The 8,578-nt window shown below is 44.5% G+C and overlaps 1 pseudogene; it reads right to left on the bottom strand.

The window, feature by feature from the left end:
* Positions 1–2,677: 2,677 nt before the first annotated feature.
* On the bottom strand, positions 2,678–3,459 carry LOC139385210 (major histocompatibility complex class I-related gene protein-like; annotated as a pseudogene).
* Between the last annotated feature and the right edge of the window lie 5,119 nt (positions 3,460–8,578).

Raw genomic sequence — 8,578 nt, 5'->3', positions numbered from 1 at the left:
AAGAATCCCTGTGGTCAAGAGAAATGTTAAAACATTAAATCATGAGCTATTTCTGTAGCCATGAAGTGCTGGTCATGGCTCACATCAACGCCATTATTCCAGAAACCCTAGACCCACTCCAATTTGCATACCGCCCCAACAGATGATGCAATTTCTATTGCACTCAACAATGCCCTTTCCCACCTGGACAATAGGAACACCTATGTGAGAATGCTATTCATTGACTACAGCTCAGCGTTCAACACCGTAAATAGGAGCTGACAGGCGGGGAGGTTCTGCCTAGTAGAGATGGGACCTACCAGCTGAGGAAGAGTCTGGAGGTCAGTACTGAGGAGCTAAAGAAGAGACACAACTACACCTGTACTGCCTCTCACCTCAGTCTGGACAACAAGCTAGATGTCAGTTGGGAGTCTGGGGCAGAGAGAGTTCACCTATCCACCCTCTCAGCTCTACTCGTAATGCTGCTGGTTGTTATTCTATTGGGCATTTTCATTTGTGTCAAAAGGAGGAGATGCACCTTCTCGTAGACATTGTCACAACTTGCCAACGTTGATGCAAAAGTGTCAAAAAAAATGAACCTGTCTTCAGATTCTGAGACCTAATCAAATGTTGGGACGCTGATGCACCTTTGTCGATTCAGCTCAGTTCACAATGAAAAGATGACTGCCCACACTATTATTATTACTGCAGTATTACAGATGTAGGATCTTAATTTGAACCTGTTTGCTACAGCAGAAAAAGACCACTGCAGCAACAGCAAATGTAATCTAGAGTTATATATGTTTTGCAGTCTGTAATTTCAAATCATAACTATTCATTAATTTCAGAATGTTCTCTAAATCTGTGCTGTATCAGCTGATATCCAGTATCTTAACCAGAAGGAGAATCATGTGATCATGTGTATGAGGTCTGTTTATTATTGGAATGGCTTTACAGTGTCTCCATAGCCCCAGGAAGTAGGGGTGCTGAGGGTGCTGCACCACCCCTGAAAAAAAATAAATAATAATATAAACAAATATTTTTTAATTTAGACATGTTTTCACAAAATGTGTGTATTGGGCCTTTACTAGTCCTATATTAGCACAGGGGCCCAGGACAGAGTTTGGGAAACTCTGCATTAGCGGACTGATATAGCTTTCTGTAGCGTGTGCGAAAAAAAATCATAGCACTGTGTCTCTGTTTTGTATTGTATCTAGTGTATGTTCATCCTGCCTGCAAAATAAAAGCTATGTTACAGACAATAAAATGTAGCCTAATCGATTAATGCATCGATTCATAATAACTATGTCATTAATTAATGTTAATTATATACCTTAACTTCTCTCAGGAACCTGTTTATCCCTGTGGAAGGGAGAGAAATCCTGAACTCTGTTTCTCTCCAGTTTAAGACTGTCATAAGTATTAAACTAAGGTGAATGTTATATGTATTATAAAAAATTAAACAGTTTAATGATAGGAAGCCTTTAGTGGGGAATGAATCTGCTCGATTGTAGTCAGTGGCCTGAAAGGTGATGTTATATTTTATGTTCACCTCACCTTCGGTATGAAAGCCTGTGGAAGAGGCTAAAATAACATGTGTTCTTGTATCCAAGCCGTTTGCACCTCCCAACAATTGAAATAGGCACATTCAAACAGAGGTGGAGTTTCAAAACCAATTGAAATGCTTACTTACAAGCCAATAACCAACAATGTAGTTTTAAGAAAAATTTGTGTCAAGTAAAAAATTAAAAAACCTAATAATTAAAGAGCAACAGTAAAATAACGGTATTACAGGGGGTACCGGTACAGAGTCAATGTGCAGGGGCTCTGGTTAGTTGAGGTAATTTAGGTAATATGCATGTACATGTAGGCAGAGTCAATATGTCCATGCATAGATAATGAACAGAGAGTAGCAGCAGCGTAAAAAGGGGGGGGGGGGGGATGCTAATCTCGGTAGCCATTTGATTAGCTGTTCAGGGGTCTTATGGCTTGGGGGTAGAAGCTCTTAAGAAGCCTTTTGGACCTAGACTTGGCGCTCCGGTACCGCTTGCCGTGTGGTAGCAGAGAGAACAGTCTATGACTAGGGTGGCTGGAGTCTTTGACAATTTTTAGGGCCTTCTTCTGACACTGCCTGGTATAGAGGTCCTGGATGGCAGGAAGCTTGGCACCAGTGATGTACTGGGCCGTACGCACCACCCTCTGCAGTGTCTTGCGGTCGATGACCGAGTGTTTGGACCATTATATTTTGTTGGTGATGTGGACACCAAGGAACTTGAAGCTCTGAACCTGCTACACTACAGCCCCGTCGATGAGAATGGGGGTGTGCTCGGTCCTACTTTTCCTGTAGTCAACAATCATCTTGATCACATTGAGGGAGAGGTTGTTATCCTGGCACCACTCGGACAGGTCTCTGACCTCCTCCCTATAGGCGTTCTCATCGTTGTCGGTGATCAGGCCTACCACTGTTGTGTCATCGGCAAACTAAATGATGGTGTTGGAGTCGTGCCTGGCCATGCAGTCATGAGTGAGCAAGGAGTACAGGAGGGGACTGAGCATGCATCCCTGAGGGGCCCCTGTGTTGAGGATCAGCGTGGCAGATGGTTTGTTACCTACCCTTACCACCACAAGTCCAGGATCCAGTTGCAGAGGGAGGTGTTTAGTCCCAGGGTCCTTAGCTTAGTGATGAGCTCTGAGGGCACTATTCCTGTTCTGCCACTGGTTGGCCGTCTCTCAGCAGGGTCATGTTGATGTGGCGGGGGTAGAATCCAAACGCCAGACAGCTCACCTGAAACCCTCCAGAAGCCTCTTTCTTTATCAACCTGAGTCTGGGAGGAACTTTACTCATCACAACGTTCTTCTCTCTCTTCAGGAAACATTTCCAAAAGTGTTATTTTGTATACTTGCATCATCCCATCCCTTCCTAGTAGTAGTATAATGTGTCATGTTGTAATACATCTTGAAAAATGCCATTGAAAACATCCTTCAACACGGACAAGGCTGGTTCTCCATTGTCCATCATCTCACAGTCAGTCAATCTTTGCTGAACTTGAACACCTTCCGTGAGATTAAAGTAGTGCTTTAGTTCAAACTATCTTAAATTCAAATTACCTCTGGTATATTAATCCAAATACATGAGCTCCGTCCTGAGCTTCATCATCCTCAGTTTTGTTGTTGATATGTTGTCCCCTGTAGACAGACTGTTTATCGTTGGAGTCATAGTAAGTCACTTGAATGTCATCCAACATCCCCACAACCGTAAACTCAGGGAAAGGCGTCTCTCCAATTGCTGTGTATGTTGGTGGTGCCCACAGAGAATGTGATCCTGGACCTGAAAGAGGAGTGACATTACACAATTATGGACATTTGACATTTTATAACATAAAAAAATCATCAAATTAGTTTGAGAGAAAGTTAAGTACATTTTACCTGTGTTGACAATAGTGTAAAACTAATGAACAAATGAAAGGACAGTTTGCCCATGATTTTGAAATCTTCACTAGTTTTCCAGTAGCCTCACGTAGCAGGTTTCTAGCTCTGAAGTGTCTGACAGACTTTTCTTTTCACTTGTCAAAACAAGGCAAAGTACTTTAATGTTGTTGAACGAGTCAAACAAATGGAGGTGGAAATTTAAGACCAAATGAAGCTGAGGGTGGAATGAGGAAGAGAGGGTGAGTCATGTTGCATGTTGCTCACACAGCCAAACACCAATCAGATGACACCGTAAATTAATTACAAATAACGTTCAGTGAAATCCTTAGACCTGAATGTGTGCTTGTGTGTTGATCATGTTCATTTTCTGTCTGTCTGTCTGTGATACATATTGGTGCTGGAGTGTGCAGCATGTGTGTGGCTTGTGTTCACTTGCGCGTGCGTGCATTAGCCTGCTAAGTCTGCCCCTCTCTCTGTTTTCCTACTGCCTGTCCAGCTCTCCTCATACACACACACCCACTCCTCCCTCCCCGTCTCCTCTCAGAGTGTGTATGCATTAGCCTGCTAAGTCTGCCCCTCTCTCTGTTTTCCTACTGCCTGTCCTCTCAGGGTGTGTGTGCAGGAATGTGAATTTTTAATGCCACCTTCTGAACACAATTTACAATCCAAACAAACTTCTATAAGAGGCTAAGTAAGATGTGGAGCACTTTGCCAAGAAAATAACTGACCGTTGCCTTTAAATCAACGAAACAGAAAAAGGAAGGGAAAGGTTTGGGGCCACTTTTGACTTGAATAGACTTGTGGAAAAGATCAGTTTCCAATACAGCTGGTCAAATATTAACCACCATTAGGTATTGTGCTTTGGAATGGGGACTTTGAACCAGTTAGTTTAGGTTGTTTGTGCTTTTGGATGGATATTACAGTAGCCATCTTTTGTTTTAAAATGGCAGGGTGACATTAAATGATGTATGAATTAGATTGTCATACACATGAAAAAACAGCAGCTGTTCATATAAAAGTACAACCAAATACAGTATGTTGTAGGTATTGCTTATGTTTAGTTCCTATAACTTTCCAACCCTAGACTTTTATAATAGACTTTTCAACAACTAACTAAGTAGTGCCATATTCTTGTGGTAGAAAACAGACATTTTAACAGATTTAGTGTTGCAAAGTTTCACTAACTTTCCCAGAATTCCCGTGTTTCCCAGAATTCCCGTGTTTCCCAGAACTCCCGTGTTTACCAGAAAGATTGTTTTGAGGATTCCTTCTTATTCTCTCCTGATTCCAGAAATCTTCCAACCAGGATTTCTGGAAAACCTGGGAATTTTTGGAAAGTTACCAGAATTTTGCAACCGTAAGCAGAGCCAAGACAAGCTAATAAAACAATTTCAATGCCATGGAAGCTCTTCTCTGACTGTAGCAGAAGCCTAGTGATGGGTTCAAGTGGAGTCATTTCCCTGGGCGGCTGAACCGACACGCTAATTAGCTAAACTTATTCCTTATTCCTCCTTGCTCGGAAAACCACAGGGATTTCAAACATCAGATCTCTCCTCCTTCCCCCAACCGTTTGATTTGGTTTGATTCTGTCTTTGTGTTTGAGGGCAATTTCACACCTGAGTGTGAGATATGGGGGAGATAGGAGGAAGGTTAAGCCCTAAAACGATGGTGTCTGTGTATGTCGTGAGATGTCACTCGTTTGCCTTCGTATAAAAGGGGATCGCGCAGTGTGTTCTGGAATAACGGCTTGTGAGATTTGATTGGCAAACATTGCTTAATATCAGCTGGCTGGTGTGACTGTGTGTGTGTGTGTTTCAAGTTTCAAGTTGTAGTGTCACGTGAACAAATACAGTGAAATGCCTTTCTTGCATTAATCGATATCAGTAGTACTATAAAGTAAAGTAGATAAAAAAATCACAAGTAAGTAAGTAAGCTATGTACAGGGTCATTGCCAATACCATCTTTACAATGTGCAGGTATACTGTGTGTGTGTGTGAGGGTAGAAGCTGTTCAGGAGACTGTTGGTGTCAGACTTGATGCACTGGTACCGTACAGCCAGTCAATATGCTCTCAGTGGTGCAGCTGTAGAACTTTTTGAGGATTTGAGGGCCCATACCAAATATTTTCTACCTCCTGAGGGGAAGAGGCGTGGTCACGTCTTCTTCATGACTGTGTGTGTTTGTGTGGACCATTTTAAGTCCTGGAGTCATGCGTGGCCACGCAGTCGTGGGTGAACAGGGAGTACAGGAGGGGACTAAGCACACACCTCTGCATAGAGAGATTGGGCTTTCACGAGGACAACTGAAGGGACAACTGTTTGCTCTCCTACAGAAGGGGAGTAGAGGAGGAGGGGAGGAGGAGAGGAGGGGAGGAAGAATTTGGGAGGAGAAGGGAGAGTCAAAGGGGGAGGAGCAAGGTGTGAAAGAAGACTGTAAGCATCAGATACAATGACGGAGTAACACACACGCATGCTGAATGTTATGAATGTTGTACTTGTGCCCCTGAAAGCATGTTCAACACGAGAACAACTCCGACCTTTACAACACAGTGAGTGTCAGAGCTGGAGGCCTCATTCTGCTGTGGAGAGAAACAGGCTTAGCGAAACAGAGGGAGGGAGGGAGGGAGGGAGGGAGGGAGGGAGGGAGGGAGGGAGGGAGGGGAGGGAGGGAGGGAGGGAGGGAGGGAGGGAGGGAGGGAGGGAGGGAGGGAGAGATTTATACTAAAAGGAGTTAGAGCATCTACATGACAGCCTGTCTCCCTGAGGAACATTTATTTCCTGAAACTTCATTTTATTCTAATTTAACCTGATTAGCATAATGCTCATATGTATTAGCTTGTCTGTTTGCAGACAGTGGACCTAACCTTGAAACCTCAAGATTGTCGAGATTTTACATCAAGGATTTGTCCCAAATGGCACCTTATTATCATTATCATACCCTTGACCATAGGGCTCTGGTTAAAAGTAGTGCTCTAAATAGGGAATAGGGTGCCATTTGGGTCTCATACCAATAGTGTGGTGAGTTGGACTCGAGCTGCAACACGGAATTCAAAATGGTAGTAGCACACTAACTATTTCTAAGTCTTCTATATGAAATAGGGGTTGATGAGAATGGCCCGTAGGGAACTTAGAGAGTTACCCGTGGGTGAACATTGAGCGAAATGTCATCAGGCTTTCCACACGACCCAGTTACGTGTCTGAGATCATGTAAGATTAGATTCCGTTAGGTTTTCATTTACAGCTAATTACAATCTCACACCAAGACAACTCGCTCATCCAAAAGACGGTTTTTGTCATTCATAATCATCTTTATTATAGACAGGCTAAATGTAGCACAATCTGGGTTCATATCAAATCGTCACCTGCCGCTAATTTGCCAGTTAACGCTTGTCAATAATCTGCTCTAATACAAACCGACCCGAGTCCCTAGCCCCTCTACCCCCTATGCAACGATGAACGCATCGGACAGGTTAAATCACATATCATGGTGATTGCCTTGCTTCATCTTGTCTTCTGATTGGCTAGGAGAAATGTTCACCCTATTGCTCACACCTATCCATAGAATAGAGGGGAGGAGTTGATTTGGAATTCAGCCAAGCTTTTCTATTCTGTGGTGTCAGCTGAGGCACTTCATAACATGCAAGTCAGACAATCGTTTCACAAGTAATAAACGCACTGGCTAGAGACATAAGTCATCATAACAGAACATAGAAATACTAGACCAACATAACCGTTTTGTGCTCAAGCTAATGGGCAGACAGCAGCCGCAAACAAGGATGATTTATGACTGGAAGAGGACAAGGCTGGGGATGATAGTTCATTGCTATGATCCACAAGTTATTGGAGCGAGGTGCATGCTCTACAGTTTGGCGTGTGTGTGTGTGTGTGTGTGTGTGTGTGTGTGTGTGTGTGTGTGTGTGTGTGTGTGTAGACTGTAACAGATGACATTAATTCCCCACTGCTTTGCCATACTGTTGCCTGACACATTTTCAGACCTGACACATGAATAAAGTTTCTCTGAGCCTTATTAGTCGATAAGCTGAAAAACACAGGCCCTGTTTCATGAGCAATACTATTATGTAGTCAAAGTCATTGTTATTTTCCATATAAAATGTACAAAACTTCAGATGTTTTTTGTGAGATCAATCAATTAACTGAAAAAAAGTCCTAAAGTACTAAATAGTCTTTCTCTTCATCATCATCATGACCAGTATTGCCTAGTGTGTACCGGAAGCAGTTTACAGGGTGAAGGAGTAGACACAGACTGTAACGCGTCCAGACCATGGTTGATTGTCACCCAGTCCAGCGCTTCTCAAGTACTGACTGATACCAGACAATAGATGTGTTGACAGGCAGTGTTACTGTTTGGGACCATAACTCTCTTCACCTCTCTTCTACTCTCCTCTCTGGTCAAGCTCTCCTCTCTTCTCCTCTCTTCTGCTCTCCTCTCTGGTCAAGCTCTCCTCTCTTCTCCTCTCCTCTCTGGTCAAGCTCTCCTCTCTTCTCCTCTCTTCTCCTCTCCTCTCCTCTCTGGTCAAGCTCTCCTCTCTTCTCCTCTTCTACTCTCCTCTCTGGTCAAGCTCTCCTCTCTTCTCCTCTCCTTTCTTTTGTGCGTGTGCGTGTTTACCCACGCTTGCGTTCATGTGCATGTCCCTACGTGCCTGTGCGTCTGCACCCTCACAGGTGTGGCTATATGTGTAACAGCACAGCTTGTTCCCCGCTAGTCATCCAGGTGCTGCTCTTCCCAGGTGGAGGTGGGTATAGCGCTGTAGGGGTCCATGATGACCCGGGCACAGCGGATGATCATGGCCACCAGGAGAAGGCAGAGGAAGGCCACACAGGCCAGCGTCATGCCCTGGTCCACGTCCACGAACTCTGGGTCGGGAGTGGCCCCCTCCTCCATGCCTGCTGCTGGCGTTGGGTCTCTATGTTGTCACTGTCCTCCGCCGCACACACACACACCTCTACCATCCTGAGAATGGTTCTGGAGGAGGGGGAGGAGGCGGGAGGGGCAAAAGGAAGGAGGCAGGATGGGGAGAACGGAGGAGTCAGGAGGGGAAAGGGAGGAGGCAGGAGGGCAAAAAGGGAGGAGGCAGGATGGGGAGAAGGGAGGAGGCAGGATGGGGGTAACGGACGAGTCGGAGGGAAAAAGGGAGGAGGCAGGAGGGCAAA

The sequence above is a fragment of the Oncorhynchus clarkii genome, chromosome 26 (genome assembly GCF_045791955.1).
Source record: "Oncorhynchus clarkii lewisi isolate Uvic-CL-2024 chromosome 26, UVic_Ocla_1.0, whole genome shotgun sequence".
Taxonomy (NCBI): domain Eukaryota; kingdom Metazoa; phylum Chordata; class Actinopteri; order Salmoniformes; family Salmonidae; genus Oncorhynchus; species Oncorhynchus clarkii.
Note: the sequence above shows the minus strand (reverse complement) of the source record. Positions and strands in the feature narration are given on the sequence as shown.